The 21,716-nt window shown below is 38.2% G+C and overlaps 1 pseudogene; it reads right to left on the minus strand.

Annotated features, from left to right (window-relative positions):
- The window catches only part of LOC139942769 (uncharacterized), a 72,457-nt pseudogene that overhangs the window by 43,255 nt on the left and 7,486 nt on the right, over nucleotides 1–21,716 (minus strand).

The raw sequence follows: 21,716 nt of genomic DNA on the forward strand, positions 1-21,716 counted from the left end.
TAAGGCTGTCAAAAGTTTGGAGGCAGGCCAAGAGGGTCCCAAGAGGGCGCCAATTATATTTAAATTAGGGCTTCAGGGTGTCAGAGAGGGCAGTATTTGGGGTGGGGCTTTTAAGGAATGTTGGTATTTACTTGTATTGTCCTAGGGAATGGGTTCCCTTTGTTATGTATTGTTCTGGTGGGTTGTGCAGTAGTTTCTAGCCAGTCTTGAGTTGAATTTGGATGAGAGCAGTCCGTATGAATAATGTTCTGACACAAGGCTCGCAACATCTCTGTCCGGGGTGGACTTTATCCTGTGTGGATTCATCAGAAGTTTAATATCCTGAGTGGATGAAAACAAACTTCTCAGAGCTTGTCCTGTGTGGACTTTATCATCAAATCCTGTGTGGATTTGTCAGAACTGTCCTGAGTGGACCCTTGCCAAAGAATCCTGAGTGGGTTTTGGCTGAGAAGACGAGACCAACGAATTCAACCAGCAAAATATCAACCGGTTTGAGTTGGCTGTAACTACCTATGTATGAGAACTCGAAGGCCAACAACTCATGGGGCAGACGTAAAAACTGCTGAGGAGAAGCTATAAAGAGCTCCAGCCGTCTATACGGAAGACTGCAGTATCGCCACTCAAAGGAGATGGGCAAGTAAACACACACCCCCCCCATATAATCGGAGAAAACTACGAGATTGAACATTTGCCTGCATTGAACAATCATGCATTGAGAGACAATTGGTGGCGGGTAATTAAGATTGCATTGTCTTAGAGTGACTTTGCTTTATTGACAGATTTGTGGTGTAGCGAGGACAAAAGTGCACCTCAGTGGAGGAAGAATTTTGTGGAACAAAGAACGGAACTAGCTCATTGATTTGTATTGTGTATGACTAGGGTTTCATTGACTTTGTAGGGGATTAATATTTTCGTTGTTAATAAATTAAGTAAATTTTTGGTTAATGCAGACAATGTTTCACTAAGAATCATTTTTGTGTGTCATCGTCTCGGTTTAGCGGTCCACTGTATAGTCAGCCAGGGGAAATACAGCCCCATGATGTGACAAATGTACATGGAAACACCTATAGATAAACATCTGTGTTAGTGAGCTCTAATTTTCAGTTTACTCATGTCACAAAGCCATTACAAGTCATCTTTAATTTGAATGCAAAGAAGTTGAAATTCGTTGCACATAAATAAAAAAGAAAACTCAAACTAGCAGCAAAATCACGTTTGCTTCGGTGAGTCTTAGTTCGAATGCATCAATTGTAAATAGGTGGTAGAAATTCAACTTAATTATGGTCAAAGTGTAGTCTTGAATACCTAAAAAATGAAATAGAATCACTGAAGCGAATCTGAACGAGAAAATTGCAGATCATGTGTGCACGAAAACGAAATTGAATGCATTAAGAGCTAAAAAGAAACCCTAGTTTGAGAGGATTACGGGAAACTTCGTGAATTTGAATGCATGTCAATGAAATTGCATGACTTTTTGCTGAAATTGGCCGGGAACACCTATACAAGGGAAACGTTCAGTTTTATAAAAGCGTAAGTTGAATGTAAATCTCTGTGGATGTTTGCGTTTGTGTCGTACAAAAAGTACCCAAACCCTAACGTATTTATTGGGGGTGCAGGTACAGTAAACACCGGCCTGAGTCTTTGATTTAAAGTCTTTTGTATAGGTGTTCTCGGTAAATTTCGGAAAATGAGCAGCCAATTTAACCACCAGCCTATTCTTTTTCGCACGAAATCGAATGTTACTAAAAAAGGGTAATTCTATTTCATTTTAAAACTAGTCAAATCTACTTTTACGTCATTCGATTTAACAAATTAATCATTCAATTTAACAACTCACCGAAGCTGCATTCAAATTAGCAGGAGTGTTTTTGAGGCGTGTGTTTAGTCATTCAATTTTAGTTTGAGGCAGTCAATTCTAATAGTTGTGCAGTCTTAAAAACGCTTGGTTAACTTTTTGTTTCCTTATACGAATGTTAAAGGCATGCGGTTAATGTTTTGGCACTCCTGAACATAAATGCCAAGATGTTTGGCACGCCAACAGATAGTTGGTGAATATTTACAAAAAACAACAACTGGAAAAACATAAAAAAAAAAAATAAAAAAAACAACAACATTCACACACATTCAAATGTCAGTCTTGGTCAGTTAACCATTGAAGGTCTCCCCCAAAAATAAAGAAATAAAAAAATAAAACAACCCTTATTGGGCCCAATGTAAAGTCTACTGGAAACAAATTTTCATTTATTGAAAGATCGATTCTTCAGCTCGACTTCGCCTTTTTGAAGGAAGCATTCCATCTTGAACATGTGATGGTACGAAACGGTTTGCCTTATACAGTTTATCTATTTATTCGTATTTCTTTAGTCGTACTTGTTTGAATTCTCGGTGAGCGAAATTGATGCCTCTTTACGAAATTGAAAATGATTAAATCAGCAAAATCTGTAGTCGAACCAGCTTTGCTAAATTGAATGATGATTGTGTGTCATGAAAAAGAATGAGTGTGCTAGGAACTTGAATGCCTCAAAACGAAATTGAATGACCGAATTCTGAATTTGAAGCGCAGTAAAAACCGGTGAGGCAAAATAGCTTTAATTCGAGCACCTGAAAATGAAATTGGCTGCTCATTTGCCGAATTTGACCGAGAAAACCTATATTTATGATGGCCTACTTTAAACTGTTCAATCATTCAACCAGTGTTTCATATGCATATAATAATAACTTACCTTGTGTAAGCTGTCTTGCTCTCCGAGATAAATGCTGAATTTGATGATTTTAGTGGTACGTGTACACCTTTTATAACAATCACGCCGCAAAAGTGTGTACAGTACTGGCTCAGACCACGCCCAAAAGACATCACCGTCCTTTCGGATTCTCAGCGTGATTGGTCAAAAACAAAGTGACGTCAGAGCGCTTTTTATTTGGAACCAGTGGTCGGACATTTTAGCAAACTGTGTTAAAGGGCTACTTTCTGTTACCATAAGTGCCGCTTCCCACTCTGATTTAATTTCATAACTTTGTTTCCCCTCCCCCCCCCCCCCCCCCCCCCCCCGCTGTTTATGGTATTTAGCATGAACCTTAAAGCCACCTGGAAATATATTTTCTTTTCAAACATAAGAGTATCATTATGTGGTTGTTTTTAACGATTTATATGTTTAAACAAACAAATAAAGTTGGGTGGGGTGACTCCGCCTACCATTTAGGTGACGTCAATCGAGGCAGACTTTGCCTCGATCGAACATCGAACACACGTACGTGCAACGGTACATTCAAGTATTGGTCGTGAGTTTGTACGTTTCGAAAAAGTTGTTATCTTGCATTTTTCCGGCAGTGTCGCCCCAGGTGTATTGCTGCTGGATGAAGCAAAACAACTAAAGATGGGGTCAGTTTGCAAAGTGGTCCGGTCCGACGTAATTTCCAGCGCTGTGCAGCAAACATTCGAGCCGTCCTGCTTCGAGAATCCGGAATAGACTACACATTTTCACATGAAGAAAAAAGTTCTGTTTTAAAACATGACGCCATTCCAACAGTTTTCCAGCTAGTGGGGACGTCGAAAAAGGTACCTGAAAGACGTAACGAACCTAAAATAGCATTTGCCTAACGTGAACAAAAGCAGGTATTGTTTCAACGTTGAGGGCATGTTTTTAGCTTGCGCCAAGCGTCACTATCTTGTGTTGGCACTGCATGCGATTCATCGCGCCTCGATTGACGTGACGAACAGCGTCCTCTCGGTCGGTTTGTTTTCTTCAAATTTGTAAATAACATGGAAACTAAGTTTTGTAAACCTTAGTTAATCGTTTATTGATATTCCACTCATCAAAACACATGTTTTAGTGACAAAAGCTTCCAGGTGACTTTAATATTGGCACAAAACCAAAATGCTGTGTGTTGACACGTTGTAACTTACGGAAGCTTAAAGTGACAATCCGCGCTAACAAATTTCCGAGATAATAATCTCGGAAATGTGAAATATTGGGATGTCTTTCCCTGATATTATATCCAAGTAAGACGTCTTTCCCCAAAATCTTATTTCTGGGAAAACGTCTTTCCCTAATATTGTATCCGGGTAAGACGTCTTTCCTGATATTTTTTTCTGGGACAACTTTTTTCCCTGATATTCTTTCTTGGTAAGACCTCTTTCCCCGATATTTTATTCTGGAAAAACGTCTTTCCCTGATACTCTTTCTTGGTAAGACTCATTTCCTGATACTATCTTGGTAAGTTGTCTTTCCCCGATATCTTATTCTGGGAAAACGTGTTTCCCTGATAGTCTATCTTGGTAAGACGTATTTCCCTGATATTCTGTTTTGATATAAGACGTCTTTCACACGCTTCGTATTGACCCCATTTTGACCCTTTCTTCTTTCCGGTTAAAATCGGAAGTTGAAATTTAAAAATTCATATCTCAGGAACTACGACCATACTACGTTGAAGGTACCGGTTCTGGTCCGATAACTGAAGTTAAGCAAAGTCGGGCCCGGTCGGTACTTACATGTGGCTTCGTATTGTCTGTGATCAAGGCGTTTTCGACATACATTTCCCTTTCGGTTTGTTAGTCTCTTCTACAGTCGTACATATTTGTGGGGGTCATTTTAAGATACATTTATTTCATGTCAATATCAATCAATTTCATCTTTAAAAAAAAATAATAATAATATTTTGACAATTTATACATCATAATATGAAAGAGCTTAACTTCACAAACGGATATGTTGGTGACCTTTTCTTGATCTTTTGACCTGTCTTAATCGGAATTGCCTATAAAATGCAACTTTGGTAATCAAGCTGTGCATATATCCAAACTGGGATTTGTTACTTCCGAAAAAAAAATAGTTCACACCACGATGACGTCATCAAGCGGCACATGACGTCACCTTAAAGATACATGATCTATTTGATCTATATGCTAAGTAATACAATTCAGGCTTGGTCAAGGTGAAATGAAGCTTACATGTATTTAAACTGAGATGTGTTACGACCAGAAACTTATCGACATTTCGAACACCTTGTTTTTGTTACGATGACGTCATCAAGCGTCTCATGACGTCACCATAAAGGTGCAGGTTCATGATCTATATACTAAGTATTACAATTTAGGCTTGGTCAAGGTGAAAAGAAGCTTACATGTATTTAAACTGGGATGTGTTACGACCAGAAATGTATCGCCTATTCGAACACCTAGTTTTTGTTACGACAAAAACTTAAGGCTAGTTCTTCTCTTCGTCCGCTAGCAAAAGCACCTTTGTCTTCCGGTTCAAGTCGGAAGTTGAAAATTAAATTAAAAAAATCATGTTTAAAGGACGACGTACTTTCCACATTGGTCGTGCATAACGGTTTTACACGTGCAACACGTAGTGCTGCGGTGACGAGTCACGCTCCACAACAGGGTGTAGGTCAAAAACTAGGGTATAACAGTGCAAAAACCCGGTCTTCACTGCGTGGTAATGACCGAGTTGGTGGCTGGAGCTGTTAACGGACCGAGCCGGAGGCGAGGGAGTCCGTTAACAGCGCCAGCCACCAACCGGCTAAATTAAACGGCTAAAATTGTTCAAATTGTCCATTAAAACGCGCGCATGCATGAGCTCAGCGTCAGTTTATACGCGCGCACATGTAACACGCGCGCACTCAAAATTTATACATTTTCAGCGCGCGTACGCGCAAGTGCGCGAAGTTGCAATGAAACTAACATGGACATAAATAAGCATGCGATACAGTGCAACGCGCAAGGTTTACACAATGTATGCTGAGTTAGGGGCCACTTATTCGCTATTTTCCAAAGCCGGTCTTTATACCACCGTTAACACTCTCACACGTGACCGGGTTTTTACCAATCAGAGACTTGAAACCGTCCAAGGTATGTATTAATCATTCTTAATGTAGTTGTATGTACATGTATAGTCTGTGTTCGAGGCGTTTTCAACATACCTTTCCCTTTCGGCTAATTAGTCTCTTCCACAGTCGTCAATATTTCACAAGTTCATATTATTCAACAAAATAAGCTATTTTTTTACAATCTATACATCATATGAAAGGGCTTTACGTACTTCACAAAGGTAAAATGAAGCTTACATGTATTCACCTGGGATGTGTTACGACCAAAAATTTAACGACATTCTGAACACCTTGTTTTTGTTAAGTCTAGTGTAGTGTTATGTTTGTTTGCTTAACAAATCTTCTTCTCAGCGTCCATTGTCCCCTGACAAAAGCCTCTTCCGAAGCTCATATGAAATTGAAACTTAGTTACGTTATGACGACGTCATTGTTCAAAGTTTAATATTTCAAAATAACTTAAAACGCCTCAACGAATTTGTTAGAATCTATACATCCTCGAAAAGGGCATTCAACATTCAACATTTGTTACAAAAATTTGACCCCATTTGACCCCAATTATTGGTTCAACCCGGAAGTTGAATAAATTAGAAAATCATATCCCAATAACTACCAATCATTTCGTCAACATTTTCACATCAGTGTGTAGGTCTGTAATCCTTCTCAAATGTTTGCTTATAGAGATACCCCTTTTATACCCATTTTGATAACAATTAAAAACTACCAATAAACAGACCCAAGTTTTGTGTATATTGCACAAAGCATTGTATTTGGCTGTTCCGCTCCATTGATCAGCCGACGGTTCATTGACCAGAAAGTCCTCAAGACCTAATTTGGCAGGGGGCTTTGTTAGTATATTCGTATGGTGAGCACAACAAAGACACATGAGTTCGGTGGTCTAATGGTAAGAGATCTGCTCTAGCAGTGGTGAGAGATCTGCACAGCATTGCAAACCTTGTAGGTTCGAATCCCACCCATTTTATAAAACACCTTGGGTTGGGATTAAAGGGGTTAAGTTTTTATAATAAATTTGATGTGTTTGTACACCGAACAATTAGTGTTTGTCAAATACAACCACTACATGTAAAGTTTTTCTTTATAATGTTTTTTGTTTTTCCGAAAGAACCATATACCTGAAGATACTCGTGTAGTGCTTAAGAAATGTCAGTTTTAGATTTGGTATAGGCAACTATTATATAGAAAACCCCAAACAATGACGTATAGGGTCTGAACAATCAATCCACACGATTCAAGCCATCGTCCCTAGGTTTAAACTGGGGTGCACTAAAAGTTCACATGCTAAAATTTGCACTTTAGTTTGTATTGGTGAATTATTCATGTTTGGAGTATTATCAATTAAGGGTTCCAACAGCCGGTGTGGATGTTGTGTTATTGTCATTTATGAGCTAACAACTATTAGTGCAACTTTTGACTTTACAAACACTGTAAGCTTTCCACATATGTTTTCATGAATATAAAAGCCACCAAAAACCATTGTTATCTTCGCAAGCATATCAACTTGAAAAGTACAAATCAGTACTTGTATTAAGATAGCTAATTATGTTGAACAGCAGTGCAAGATGAAGTTGGATTTAAGTCCAGTTTGTAGAAAGGAGACCTTATTATTAAGTTTTCGTTCATTTTTTTCACCATGACACCATTAGATGTCAGGTCACGCGAATTCAATGCTTAGTACAGATAAACAAAAATATACCTCCTGTTCCACGTGTCATCGAGTCGCCATGTTTTGTTTTCTTTCTTGTAGCTCATCGGACACTTCCCCTAGATGTGCAAAAAAAGTTGCTATACGATTTTACGGACCAAGAGCAAACCCTTTTTTTGAACAAGATGTAAGAAAACGTATGGAATACCATACGTTTTCTATCTTGTTCAAAAATCGTTCCGACAAGCGTATTGTCCACACTTGACACTATTGGTTATTGTCAAAGATCAGTGTTTTCACTTGGTTTATCTCAACATATGCATAAAATAACAAACCTGTAAAAAATGTAAGCTCAATTGGTCGTCAAAGTTGCGAGATAATATTAAAAGAAACAAAACGCCCTTGTCACACGAAGTTGTGTGCGTTTAGATGTTGATTTCGAGACCTCAAATTCTAAATCTGAGGTCTCGAAATCAAATTCATGGAAAATGACTTTTTTCTCGAAAACTATGTCATTTCTGACGGAGCCGTTTCTCACACAGTTCTCTACTATCAACCTCTCCCTATAACTCGTCACCAGGTAAGGTTTTATGCTTATAAATATTTTGAGTAATTACCAATAGTGTCCGCTGCCTTTAAAGCCATTGGACCCTTTCGGTTCAGAAAAAAAAAAAAAAAAAAATCACAGATTTACAAATAACTTACAGGGTTTACAGAAGGCAATGGTGAAAGACTTCTCTTGAAATAGTATTCCATGAAATGCTTTACTTTATGAGAAAACAGCAAAACAATATAAATTCTCGTTAACGAGAATGACGGATTTATTTTAAACACATGTCATGACACGGCGAAACGCGCGGAAGCAGGAGTGGGTTTTTTCCGTTGTTTTCTCCCGACTCCGATGACCGATTGAGCCTAAATTTTCACAGGTTTGTTATTTGATATGAAAGGTGTGGTACACAAAGTGTGGGCCTTGGACAACACTGTTTACCGAAAGGGTCCAATGACTTTAAGACGTGGTGTAGGCAACCCTGATAGTAAGGAAACCCCAAACAATCACGTTAGTCTGAACAAACCAATCCACACTTTGCGAGGCTTCGTCCCTAGATTTAAACTGTATTGGTGAATTATTCATGTTTGGAGTATTATCAATTAAGGGTTCCAACAGCCGGTGTGGATGTTGTGTTATTGTCATTTATGAGCTAGCAACTATTAGTGCAACTTTTGACTTTACAAACAACGTTAGCTTTCCACATCTGTTTTCATAAATGTAAAAGCCAACAAAAAACATTGCTATCTTCGCAAGCATATACAATAAATAATAAACTACAACCAAGGCGCACTTTCAATTACTGAAAAAGAGAAACATTCAAAGGCGTCGGTCAAGGTTGTCAAGAGGAAAGCAAGCAAGAATACAAACTTGAAAAGTACAAATCAGTACTTGCATTAAATTGGCTAATTATGTTGAACAGCAGAGCAAGATACAGTTTGATTCAACTCCAGTTTGTAGAACGGAGACATTATTATAGTTTCCGTTCGTTGTTTTCATCATGACATCATTAGATGTCAGGTCACGCGAATTCAAGGCTTACAGTTTATAGGTGAACAAAAATATACCTCCTGCACCACGTGTCATCGAGTTGCAACCTTGTTTCTTTCTTAAAGCTCATCGGACGCTTCCCCTGGATGTGAACAAAAAATGCTGTTTATGTTAAAACAAGTTACTATACGATATTATGGGCCAAGAGCAAACCTACTTCTTTTAATATTCCTTACGTTTTCTGACATATTTGGTTTGCGGTAACACCATGTACGTGTGTATCATACTTGCCAGGTAGAGTTTGTTCTTAGAGCCCTGTCTTGCATTTATTCTACTGCCGCTGAGTAGATAATCGGTTTCGTGAGACTTCTCAGTTCTGAAAACAGCTGTCCTGCTTTTTAACTATAACCAGGGCGGATGGTGTAGAAAATAGACCTGGACTTTAGCTTATAGGATCGTATTAACTGACTGCCGAGGAGTCAGTTCTGAACTGGTCTCAACAATTCGACTAGCTTGCTCTAGTTATCGTCAGGAGACTGACATCTTATTCAAATATCTGATGTCTCGAAATCAAATTCATGGAAAATGACTTCTTTCTCGACTTCTTTTTCACAAAGTTCTTTACTATCAAACTCTCCCTATTACTCGTCACCAGGTAAGGTTTTATGCTAATAATTATTTTGAGTAATTACCAATAGTGTCCGCTGCCTTTAAAGCCATTGGACACTATCGGTTCAGAAAAAAATAATAATAATAAATAAATAAATCACAGATTTACAAATAACTTCCAAGATTTACAGAAGGCAGTGGTGAAAGACTTCTCTTGAAATAATATTCCATGAAATTCTTTACTTTTTGAGAAAACAGCAAAACAATATAAATTCTCGTTAACGAGAATGACGGATTTATTTTAAGCACATGTCATGACACGGCGAAACGCGCGGAAACAGGGATGGGTTTTTCCGTTGTTTTCTCCCTACTCCGATGACCGATTAAGCCTAAATTTTCACAGGTTTGTTAATTGATATAGAAGTTGTGGTACACAAAGTGAGGGCCTTGGACAACACTGTTCACCGAAAGGGTCCAATGGCTTTAATATGTGGTGTAGGCAACCCTGATAGTAAGTAAACCCCAAACAACCACGTTAGTCTGAACAAACCAATACACACTTTGCGAGGCTTCGTCCCTAGATTAAAACTGGGCTGCACTAACAGTTCACATGCTAAATTTGCACTTTAGTTTGTATTGGTGAATTATTCGTCACCAGGTAAGGTTTTATGCTAATAATTATTTTGAGTAATAACCAATAGTGTCCACTGCCTTTAAGATGTGGTAGGAACCCTGATGTGATAGTAGGGAAACCCCAAACAATTACGTAGAGTCTGAACAACCAATCCACACATTGCAAGGCTTCGTCCCTAGATTTAAACTGGGCTGCACTAACAGTTCACATGCTAAAATTTGCACTTTAGTTTGTATTTGTGAATTATTCATGTTTAGTGTATTATCAATTAAGGGTTCCAACAGCCGGTGTTGATGTGTTATTGTCATTTATGAGCTAGCAACTATTGGTGCAACTTTTGACTTTACAAACAACGTTAGCTTTCCACATCTGTTTTCATAAATATAAAGGCCATCAAAAAACATTGCAATCTTCACAAGCATTATACAATAAATAACAAACTACAACCAAGGCGCACTTTCAATTACTGAAAAAGAGAAACCTTCAAGGGCGTCGGTAAAGAGGGAAGCAAGCAAGAATATCAACCTGAAAAACACCAATCAGTACTTGCATTAAATTGGCTAATTATGTTGAACAGCAGTGCAAGATGAAGTTTGATTTAACTCCAGTTTGTAGAACGGAGACATTATTATAGTTTTCGTTCGTTGTTTTCAATATGACATCATTAGATGTCAGGTCACGCGAATTCAAGGCTTATAGTTTATAGGTGAACAAAAATATACCTCATGTACCACGTGTCATCGAGTCGCCATGTTTTTTTCTTTCTTGTAGCTCATCGGACAATTCCCCTTGGATGTGCGAAATGTGCAGTTTCTGTAAAAGCAAAAAGTTGCTATACGATATTAAGGGCCAAAACCAAACCCATTTATTTTAATATTCCATACGTTTTCTGACATCTTGTTCAAAAATCATTCCGACAGGCGTACTGTCCTCACTGGACACTACTGGTAATAGGCATAGATCAGTGTTTACACTTGGTTTATCTCAACATATGCATAACATAACAAACCTGTAAAAATAAGCTCAATTGGTCGTCGAAGTTGCGAGATAATAATTAAAGAAGAAACGAATACCCTTGTCACACGAAGTTGTGTGCGTTTAGATGGTTGATTTCGAGACCTCAAATTCTAAATCTGAGGTCTCGAAATCAAATTCATGGAAAATGACTTCTTTTTCAAAACCTATGTCACGTCTGAGAGAGCCGTTTCATACAATGTTCTCTACTATCAACCTCTCCCTATTACTCGTCACCAGGTAAGGTTTTATGCTAATAATTATTTTGAGTAATTACCAATAGTGTCCACTGCCTTCAAGATGTGGTAGGCAACCCTGATGTGATAGTAGGGAAACCCCAAACAATTACGTAGAGTCTGAACAACCAATCCACACATTGCAAGGCTTCGTCCCTAGATTTAAACTGGGCTGCACTAACAGTTCACATGCTAAAATTTGCACTTTAGTTTGTATTTGTGAATTATTCATGTTTAGTGTATTATCAATTAAGGGTTCCAACAGCCGGTGTTGATGTGTTATTGTCATTTATGAGCTAGCAACTATTGGTGCAACTTTTGACTTTACAAACAACGTTAGCTTTCCACATCTGTTTTCATAAATATAAAGGCCATCAAAAAACATTGCAATCTTCACAAGCATTATACAATAAATAACAAACTACAACCAAGGCGCACTTTCAATTACTGAAAAAGAGAAACCTTCAAGGGCGTCGGTAAAGAGGGAAGCAAGCAAGAATATCAACCTGAAAAACACCAATCAGTACTTGCATTAAATTGGCTAATTATGTTGAACAGCAGTGCAAGATGAAGTTTGATTTAACTCCAGTTTGTAGAACGGAGACATTATTATAGTTTTCGTTCGTTGTTTTCATTATGACATCATTAGATGTCAGGTCACGCGAATTCAAGGCTTATAGTTTATAGGTGAACAAAAATATACCTCATGTGCCACGTGTCATCGAGTCCCCATGTTATTTCTTTATTGTAGCTCATCGGACAATTCCCCTTGGATGTGCGAAATGTGCAGTTTCTGTAAAAGCAAAAAGTTGCTATACGATATTAAGGGCCAAAACCAAACCCATTTATGTTAATATTCCATACGTTTTCTGACATCTTGTTCAAAAATCATTCCGACAGGCGTACTGTCCTCACTGGACACTACAGGTAATTGGCATAGATCAGTGTTTACACTTGGTTTATCTCAACATATGCATAACATAACAAACCTGTAAAAATAAGCTCAATTGGTCGTCGAAGTTGCGAGATAATAATTAAAGAAGAAACGAATACCCTTGTCACACGAAGTTGTGTGCGTTGAGATGGTTGATTTCGAGACCTCAAATTCTAAATCTGAGGTCTCGAAATCAAATTCATGGAAAATGACTTCTTTTTCAAAACCTATGTCACGTCTGAGAGAGCCGTTTCATACAATGTTCTCTACTATCAACCTCTCCCTATTACTCGTCACCAGGTAAGGTTTTATGCTAATAATTATTTTGAGTAATTACCAATAGTGTCCACTGCCTTCAAGACGTGGTAGGCAACCCTGATGTGATAGTAGGGAAACCCCAAACAATTACGTAGAGTCTGAACAACCAATCCACACATTGCAAGGCTTCGTCCCTAGATTTAAACTGGGCTGCACTAACAGTTCACATGCTAAAATTTGCACTTTAGTTTGTATTTGTGAATTATTCATGTTTAGTGTATTATCAATTAAGGGTTCCAACAGCCGGTGTTGATGTGTTATTGTCATTTATGAGCTAGCAACTATTGGTGCAACTTTTGACTTTACAAACAACGTTAGCTTTCCACATCTGTTTTCATAAATATAAAGGCCATCAAAAAACATTGCAATCTTCACAAGCATTATACAATAAATAACAAACTACAACCAAGGCGCACTTTCAATTACTGAAAAAGAGAAACCTTCAAGGGCGTCGGTCAAGAGGAAAGCAAGCAAGAATATCAACCTGAAAAACACCAATCAGTACTTGCATTAAATTGGCTAATTATGTTGAACAGCAGTGCAAGATGAAGTTTGATTTAACTCCAGTTTGTAGAACGGAGACATTATTATAGTTTTCGTTCGTTGTTTTCATTATGACATCATTAGATGTCAGGTCACGCGAATTCAAGGCTTATAGTTTATAGGTGAACAAAAATATACCTCATGTGCCACGTGTCATCGAGTCCCCATGTTTTTTTCTTTATTGTAGCTCATCGGACAATTCCCCTTGGATGTGCGAAATGTGCAGTTTCTGTAAAAGCAAAAAGTTGCTATACGATATTAAGGGCCAAAACCAAACCCATTTATTTTAATATTCCATACGTTTTCTGACATCTTGTTCAAAAATCATTCCGACAGGCGTACTGTCCTCACTGGACACTACAGGTAATTGGCATAGATCAGTGTTTACACTTGGTTTATCTCAACATATGCATAACATAACAAACCTGTAAAAATAAGCTCAATTGGTCGTCGAAGTTGCGAGATAATAATTAAAGAAGAAACGAATACCCTTGTCACACGAAGTTGTGTGCGTTGAGATGGTTGATTTCGAGACCTCAAATTCTAAATCTGAGGTCTCGAAATCAAATTCATGGAAAATGACTTCTTTTTCAAAACCTATGTCACGTCTGAGAGAGCCGTTTCATACAATGTTCTCTACTATCAACCTCTCCCTATTACTCGTCACCAGGTAAGGTTTTATGCTAATAATTATTTTGAGTAATTACCAATAGTGTCCACTGCCTTCAAGACGTGGTAGGCAACCCTGATGTGATAGTAGGGAAACCCCAAACAATTACGTAGAGTCTGAACAACCAATCCACACATTGCAAGGCTTCGTCCCTAGATTTAAACTGGGCTGCACTAACAGTTCACATGCTAAAATTTGCACTTTAGTTTGTATTTGTGAATTATTCATGTTTAGTGTATTATCAATTAAGGGTTCCAACAGCCGGTGTTGATGTGTTATTGTCATTTATGAGCTAGCAACTATTGGTGCAACTTTTGACTTTACAAACAACGTTAGCTTTCCACATCTGTTTTCATAAATATAAAGGCCATCAAAAAACATTGCAATCTTCACAAGCATTATACAATAAATAACAAACTACAACCAAGGCGCACTTTCAATTACTGAAAAAGAGAAACCTTCAAGGGCGTCGGTCAAGAGGAAAGCAAGCAAGAATATCAACCTGAAAAACACCAATCAGTACTTGCATTAAATTGGCTAATTATGTTGAACAGCAGTGCAAGATGAAGTTTGATTTAACTCCAGTTTGTAGAACGGAGACATTATTATAGTTTTCGTTCGTTGTTTTCATTATGACATCATTAGATGTCAGGTCACGCGAATTCAAGGCTTATAGTTTATAGGTGAACAAAAATATACCTCATGTACCACGTGTCATCGAGTCCCCATGTTATTTCTTTATTGTAGCTCATCGGACAATTCCCCTTGGATGTGCGAAATGTGCAGTTTCTGTAAAAGCAAAAAGTTGCTATACGATATTAAGGGCCAAAACCAAACCCATTTATTTTAATATTCCATACGTTTTCTGACATCTTGTTCAAAAATCATTCCGACAGGCGTACTGTCCTCACTGGACACTACTGGTAATTGGCATAGATCAGTGTTTACACTTGGTTTATCTCAACATATGCATAACATAACAAACCTGTAAAAATAAGCTCAATTGGTCGTCGAAGTTGCGAGATAATAATTAAAGAAGAAACGAATACCCTTGTCACACGAAGTTGTGTGCGTTTAGATGGTTGATTTCGAGACCTCAAATTCTAAATCTGAGGTCTCGAAATCAAATTCATGGAAAATGACTTCTTTTTCAAAACCTATGTCACGTCTGAGAGAGCCGTTTCATATAATGTTCTCTACTATCAACCTCTCCCTTTTACTCGTCACCAGGTAAGGTTTTATGCTAATAATTATTTTGAGTAATTACCAATAGTGTCCACTGCCTTCAAGATGTGGTAGGCAACCCTGATGTGATAGTAGGGAAACCCCAAACAATTACGTAGAGTCTGAACAACCAATCCACACATTGCAAGGCTTCGTCCCTAGATTTAAACTGGGCTGCACTAACAGTTCACATGCTAAAATTTGCACTTTAGTTTGTATTTGTGAATTATTCATGTTTAGTGTATTATCAATTAAGGGTTCCAACAGCCGGTGTTGATGTGTTATTGTCATTTATGAGCTAGCAACTATTGGTGCAACTTTTGACTTTACAAACAACGTTAGCTTTCCACATCTGTTTTCATAAATATAAAGGCCATCAAAAAACATTGCAATCTTCACAAGCATTATACAATAAATAACAAACTACAACCAAGGCGCACTTTCAATTACTGAAAAAGAGAAACCTTCAAGGGCGTCGGTCAAGAGGAAAGCAAGCAAGAATATCAACCTGAAAAACACAAATCAGTACTTGCATTAAATTGGCTGATTATGTTGAACAGCAGTGCAAGATGAAGTTTGATTTAACTCCAGTTTGTAGAACGGAGACATTATTATAGTTTTCGTTCGTTGTTTTCATTATGACATCATTAGATGTCAGGTCACGCGAATTCAAGGCTTATAGTTTATAGGTGAACAAAAATATACCTCATGTACCACGTGTCATCGAGTCCCCATGTTATTTCTTTATTGTAGCTCATCGGACAATTCCCCTTGGATGTGCGAAATGTGCAGTTTCTGTAAAAGCAAAAAGTTGCTATACGATATTAAGGGCCAAAACCAACCCATTTATTTTAATATTCCATACGTTTTCTGACATCTTGTTCAAAAATCATTCCGACAGGCGTACTGTCCTCACTGGACACTACTGGTAATTGGCATAGATCACTGTTTACACTTGGTTTATCTCAACATATGCATAACATAACAAACCTGTAAAAATAAGCTCAAATGGTCGTCGAAGTTGCGAGATAATAATTGAAGAAGAAACGAATACCCTTGTCACACGAAGTTGGGTGCGTTTAGATGGTTGATTTCGAGACCTCAAATTCTAAATCTGAGGTCTCGAAATCAAATTCATGGAAAATGACTTCTTTTTCAAAACCTATGTCACGTCTGAGAGAGCCGTTTCATACAATGTTCTCTACTATCAACCTCTCCCTATTACTCGTCACCAGGTAAGGTTTTATGCTAATAATTATTTTGAGTAATTACCAATAGTGTCCACTGCCTTCAAGATGTGGTAGGCAACCCTGATGTGATAGTAGGGAAACCCCAAACAATTACGTAGAGTCTGAACAACCAATCCACACATTGCAAGGCTTCGTCCCTAGATTTAAACTGGGCTGCACTAACAGTTCACATGCTAAAATATGCACTTTAGTTTGTATTGGTGAATTATTCATGTTTGGAGTATTATCAATTAAGGGTTCCAACAGCCGGTGTGGATGTTGTGTTATTGTCATTTATGAGCTAGCAACTATTAGTGCAACTTTTGACTTTACAAACAACGTTAGCTTTCCGCATCTGTTTTCTAAAATATAAAAGCCATCAAAAACATTGTTACCTTCGCAAGCATATACAATAAATAATAAACTACAACATTAATAAGGCGCACTTTCAATTACTGAAAAAGAGAAACATTCAAAGGCGTCGGTCAAGTTTGTCAAGAGAAAACAACAAGAATATCAACCTAAAAAGTACAAATCAGTACTTGCATTAAATTGGCTAATTATGTTGAACAGCAGTGCAAGATGAAGTTTGATATAACTCCAGTTTGTAGAACGGAGACATTATTATAGTTTTCGTTCGTTGTTTTCATTATGACATCATTAGATGTCAGGTCACGCGAATTCAAGGCTTATAGTTTATAGGTGAACAAAAATATACCTCATGTACCACGTGTCATCGAGTCGCCATGTTATTTTTTTATTGTAGCTCATCGGACAATTCCTCTTGGATGTGCGAAATGTGCAGTTTCTGTAAAAGCAAAAAGTTGCAATACGATATTAAGGGCAAAAACCAAACCCATTTAATGTAATATTCCATACTTTTTCTGACATCTTGTTCAAAAATCATTCCGACAGGCGTACTGTCCTCACTGGACACTACTGGTAATTGGCATAGATCAGTGTTTACACTTCGTTTATCTCAACATATGCATAACATAACAAACCTGTAAAAATAAGCTCAATTGGTCGTCGAAGTTGCGAGATAATAATTAAAGAAGAAACGAATACCCTTGTCACACGAAGTTGTGTGCGTTGAGATGGTTGATTTCGAGACCTCAAATTCTAAATCTGAGGTCTCGAAATCAAATTCATGGAAAATGACTTCTTTTTCAAAACCTATGTCACGTCTGAGAGAGCCGTTTCATATAATGTTCTCTACTATCAACCTCTCCCTATTACTCGTCACCAGGTAAGGTTTTATGCTAATAATTATTTTGAGTAATTACCAATAGTGTCCACTGCCTTCAAGATGTGGTAGGCAACCCTGATGTGATAGTAGGGAAACCCCAAACAATTACGTAGAGTCTGAACAACCAATCCACACATTGCAAGGCTTCGTCCCTAGATTTAAACTGGGCTGCACTAACAGTTCACATGCTAAAATTTGCACTTTAGTTTGTATTTGTGAATTATTCATGTTTAGTGTATTATCAATTAAGGGTTCCAACAGCCGGTGTTGATGTGTTATTGTCATTTATGAGCTAGCAACTATTGGTGCAACTTTTGACTTTACAAACAACGTTAGCTTTCCACATCTGTTTTCATCAATATAAAGGCCATCAAAAAACATTGCAATCTTCACAAGCATTATACAATAAATAACAAACTACAACCAAGGCGCACTTTCAATTACTGAAAAAGAGAAACATTCAAAGGCGTCGGTCAAGTTTGTCAAGAGAAAACAACAAGAATATCAACCTAAAAAGTACAAATCAGTACTTGCATTAAATTGGCTAGATATGTTGAACAGCAGTGCAAGATGAAGTTTGATTTAACTCCAGTTTGTAGAACGGAGACATTACTATAGTTTTCGTTCGTTGTTTTCATCATGACATCATTAGATGTCAGGTCACGCGAATTCAATGCTTATAGTTTATAGGTGAACAAAAATATACCTCCTGCACCACGTGTCATCGAGTTGCAACATTGTTTCTTTTGTAAATCTCATCGGACGCTTCCCCTGGGTGTGAAAAAATGCTGTTTCTGTTAAAACAAGTTGCTATACGATATTATGGGCCAAGAGCAAACCTATTTCTTTTAACATTCCTTACGTTTTCTGACATATTTGGTTTGCGGTAACACCATGTACGTGTGTATCATACTTGCCAGGTACAGTTTGTTCTTGGAGACCTGTCTTGCATTTATTCTACTGCCGCGGAGTAGATAATCGGTTTCGTGAGACTTCTCAGTTCTGAAAAGAGCTGTCCTGCTTTTTATCTATCACCAGGGCGGATGGTATAGAAAATAGACCTGGACTTTAGCTTATAGGATCGTATTAACTGTACTGCCGCGGAGTCAGTTCTGAACTGGTCTCAACGTTTCGACTAGCTTGCTCTTTTTATCGTCAGAGGAGACTGACATCTTGTTTAAAGATCGTTCCGACAAGCGTAGTGTCCACACTGGACACTATTGGTAATTGTCCAAGACAAGTGTTCTCACCTGGTTTATCTCAGCATATGCATAAAATCACAAACCTTTTAAAATTTAAGCTCAATTGGTCGTCGAACCTGCGAAATAATAATGAAAGAAAAAACACCTTTTTCACACGATGTTGTGTGCCTTGAGATGGTTGATTTCGAGACCTTAAATTCTAAATCTGAAGTATCGAAATAAAATTCGTGGAAAATGACTTCTTTCTCGAAAACTATGTCACTTCTGGGGAGCCGTTTCTCACAATGTTCTATAATATCAACCTCTCCCCATTACTCGTCACCAGGTAAGGTTTTATGCTAATAATTATTTTGAGAAGTTACCAATAGTGTCTACTGCCTTTAAAATATGGTAGGCAACCCTGATAGTAGGGAAACCCCAAAGAGTCTGAACAACCAATCCATACATTGCAAGCCTTTGTCTCTATATTTAAACTGGGCTGCACTAACAGTTCACATGCTAAAATTTGCACTTTAGTTTGTATTGGTGAATTATTCATGTTTGGAGTATTATCAATTAAGGGTTCCAACAGCCGGTGTTGATGTTCTGCATGGTGTTCCAAAGACGACACTTCGCGTCGCCGTCGCCTTCGCCGTCTCCTCCGGACTCTTGAGGGCGCTGTTTCACTGTCCTGCACAGAGCCGTATATTGGGAGAGTTGCGACAACTTGCGATTAGAAGCCATTTTGTGTCCAAAACAAACGCGCGGGACCAGACTATAATGTGGACTACACCGTAGACTACACATGTAGGATGCGACGTCCCGACTACTCGCGCACACGAACAAAATCCATCGTTTTGTATCGAGTAAAAACAGAGATTCTTCTTTAGTTTTGAGCAGATCAGCAGGGAAACAATGTTCTGCCATTCAGGTAGTGATATAAAATCGTTTAACCTTCCACCCAGGATCTTGTACGTTAAAGTTGTATGCATGTGAAAAGTTTGTTATGATACTGACTGAACTCACCGAACTCATGCTGAGTCAGTCGGCGACTGTGAACAAGTTTAAACGATACAGTGACAAATGTGGACCATGTCATTTCTGAAATTCTTAACTCTTGAATATTATTAATAACTGTTTACATAAGAATGCCTCAGTTCGTTCATGGCGGTACTGATGGAGCATGAAGGAAATATTTTCTTTCTGGTTTGGAGCCAACACTTTGTTCAACGCCGACTCTGTCCGTGTATCTACTGTTCACAAATGCAATGGCTAATATAAAAAAAAAATTGTCAACAACAACAAAAACCAAAATGAGCCATGACTATTGTTTAACTCACATTTAGCCCACGGCTGTTTCACTCGCAATAAAAGGCGCCCTCTCGTGGTTGAAGTTAGTCAGCTGGCAAAACGCTATTGATGACGTCACGCGTGCAGTTAATTATATGCGACCTTCGCGAGTCAACGGGTATGCAAAGTAGCTTTGGAAAAATCGATCAGATGAATGGTTGATAGAAATTTTTACATATGTAAACATGTAAATTTATTTAAAAATGTGTAACCTTCCGCCCACTTCAAAGCATAAGTATGTGGGGTCACGGAGTAAAGCGGGAGAAAGACACACGTGACGCATCCAGCCCGCATTGTGTTTGCTCCGCTGAACATGTCAACGCACTATCGTTGGATAATTCGTCTCATTTCTCATAACCAAAAGTTCCGAAGGACCCCAAAAGCATGTCATCATTTAACAAGATGATGTACTTGAGGATAACTTAACAAGTAAGTGTAGGACATTTGTTTTTCTTCGATTTAAAGCTACGAAAATGTTGGTATTTTTTTGTAAACATTTCAACCAAATTTATTAAATGTATGGTTTCGCCCCATTACAACTTCGCCCCGCATTTCCTGTTGCAAAATGACATGCCGCGGGGCGAGATTTAAGGGGCGAACTGTATATGTAACAAAATTGAGATTTGTTGGCACACGTGTACATCAGTCTGTAACACTAATTGAATTTAGGCCTTATGATCTTATTTATATAACTTTTCTTGTCGTTAGTATAGCTTCTGCCACACCATGGGTGGTACTATAGCCCCACTTGTGTGGCCAAAGCTAGCTGAATCCTTAGCCACACGTCCACGCCATTTCCTCATGCACTGGTTGACTGAATAGTGATCATGGTGATGGCCATGCAGCTAAGAAATAACCATAATTAAAAAATTCTGGCGCCTCCCCTACGAGCCCCCCCCCCCCCCCCCCCCGCAGTGTACACCGGCTGAATGTGTTCACCTAACTTGGCTTGCTCTGTGTGCATTGAAAAGTGAAACAAATAAAAAACAATTAATTAAAGACATTTTTAATAATATTAATGATAACTTTGCTGCCTTTCTCCTACTCTAATTTCCTCAATTCCTACTTGGCACAGCCATCTTGGAATATGCGAATCAGCTTGATGTCATCGGCCTGCCGAGCTGTTGGCCCGTGAGGGCGCGAATAAATATCAACGGCTATTTTATGTTTATTAAGCTTGGGTATTTTTCAGGAAATACGTAGCACGTGGGCCTAAAAAGTACACAAGCTTAACCCACATGCTCAATTCACATAAAATAGCCGTTGATTTGTATTTGCGCCCTCACGGACCCATAGCTAGCTCGGCAGGCGGTTGACGTCATGCTGATTCGCATATTCCAGATGGCTGCGCCGTGTACAAATCAAAGAAATTTGAGTCGGTGCAAGGTAGCAAAGTTATCGTAAAAAATTTCTCTTTAAAATGTAATTTGTTTCACTGTTTAATGCACACAAAGCAAGCTAAGAGTTATGTGAACACATTCAGCCGGTTAATACTG

Source organism: Asterias amurensis, chromosome 10 (assembly GCF_032118995.1).
Source record: "Asterias amurensis chromosome 10, ASM3211899v1".
NCBI classification, from domain to species: domain Eukaryota; kingdom Metazoa; phylum Echinodermata; class Asteroidea; order Forcipulatida; family Asteriidae; genus Asterias; species Asterias amurensis.